The following is a 1,940-nucleotide window of genomic DNA, read 5'->3' as shown; positions in this document are numbered from 1 at the left end:
TTAAAAGAAAGATAACTAATTCAAGGCTTTAAAAGGCCATTTACATCATATCTGTTACTGTCTTAATTACTGTTCTAGTGCTGTGAAGAGATACCAAGACTAAGGCCACTTATAAAAGAAAGCATTTAATTTAGGGGCTCATGGTTCTTGAGGGTTTGAGTCCACGATCATCATGGCGGGGAGCATGGTGACAGGCAAGCAGGTGCTGGAGCAGCAGCTGACCCACAGTAGGAGAGAGAGAGAGAGAGAGGAAAGACAGAGAGACACAGAGAGAGAACTTGGAAAAAATTCTTTTTTTCCTGCTTTTTCGAGACAGGGTTTCTCTGTGTATCTCTGGCTGTCCTAGAACTCACTCTGTAGACCAAGCTGGCCTTGAACTCACAGAGATCCACCTGACTGCTTCCTGAGTGCTGGGATTAAAGGCGTGCACCACCACTGCCCAGGGGAAATGAAATTTCCAAGTCTGAGCCCAGTGATACACTTCCTCCAGCAAGACCATACCTCCTAATCCTTCCCAAACAGTTCCATCAGCTGAGGAGTAAGCAATCAAACACACAAGCCTACAGGGGACATTCCCATTCAAGCCACCAGAATTACCTTCTATATGTCTCCATTTATAGCTGCTGGCCTCTTGGGCGTTATCTCTTAAATACTTCAAGTGTCAAGTGCAGATATAGACGGATTGCCCTCTGAGCTCATTGCATCCCATTGAAACTAAGGGGTTATAGTCACAGAGAAAGGAACCCACCAGAAACCCATTCTAGGAACCTGGTTAATTATTCCAGGAACCTCACTGAAGAGCTCAGGGGATTAGTTTTGAGGGTCATTCATGGTTGTTTGGCATTAGGGCAGGAAGAGCCCACTCGGTCCTTGAAGCATGCCAGCAGTTGGCTCAGATAGGTCAAGAAGGAGGAGCAAGGGAAGGGGGAAATAGAGACCCAGTGACTCCCTAGTGACTTCAGGGATGAATAGGGAGGAAAGGAATGAAGGGGACACCTGTGAAAGCGTCTTGCAGACCAAGTTAATAACTAGTCCTGAGAGTCACACACCAGCCAGGGAGAAAGCTGCCTCATGCCTAGCAAGAGGCAACCAAGCAGGACTGCCAGCTTGAGTCCTGTCCTCTAAATACACCTCGGTTCATTCCTGGCTCCACTATAACGGACACTTGGAAAAGTGACCTTATGTCTCTGCGTCAATATGGCAGGCTGATCATTGGACATCTTGGGAGGTCACTGGGAGGCCTAGTGGGATGGACTTTCTCAGCCTCTTCCTTCGCCTCTTCCCATCTCCCCCATCTCTCACCAAATACTATGATTTCTCCTGGGTAATCCCATTCTCCAAAAAAGGCTATGAAGGCCTTGACATGGCAAGCCTATGAAGAAAGTTAATAGGAAGTGTGACCTTCAGGCATGGGTAAGGGTGGTGGGATGAGGGAAAGAGAGAAGGGGGGTGGCTTCATAGCGGAAGGGGCTTTCTGACCAGCTTAAGGGAGAAAGAAGATTTGGGAGAATAGGTACTCTGGGAAAAAAACCTCAGAAGCTGAGCCTTAAGATGAAACCTAGTCCTAGACTGGGTCTGGTACTTTGCAGGGGTCTATGGAAGGAGGCTAGAGTTGATGATGAAGGTTGTGAGCTTCGCCATCAGATGTCTGGAGGTACGGGATGATACACAGATGCCATGGGGCACAGAAGTTCAGGGCAGGGATTGAGGCAGGTCAGTAGCGCACAGCCTGGGAGGGCAGCCAGTTGTAGCTCTAAGAAGGAAGACCCAGTGTCCTCAGATCTTCTGATTATATTCAGCAGAGGCTCAAAATCCATTCTAGCATTCAAGATCAACTGACTCGGGCGTGTTGGCAGCAACTCTAACTTCAGAAGGAAATGGACCTTGTGGACTAAACGCAGGTGGGCTTATGAGCTGCTTGGTTGCCTGTCTGCTGTGAC

This window comes from Alexandromys fortis, unplaced genomic scaffold (assembly GCF_014885135.2).
Source record: "Alexandromys fortis isolate MF-2015 unplaced genomic scaffold, M_Fortis_MF-2015_v1.1 scaffold_29, whole genome shotgun sequence".
Taxonomy (NCBI): Eukaryota; Metazoa; Chordata; class Mammalia; order Rodentia; family Cricetidae; genus Alexandromys; species Alexandromys fortis.
Note: the sequence above shows the minus strand (reverse complement) of the source record.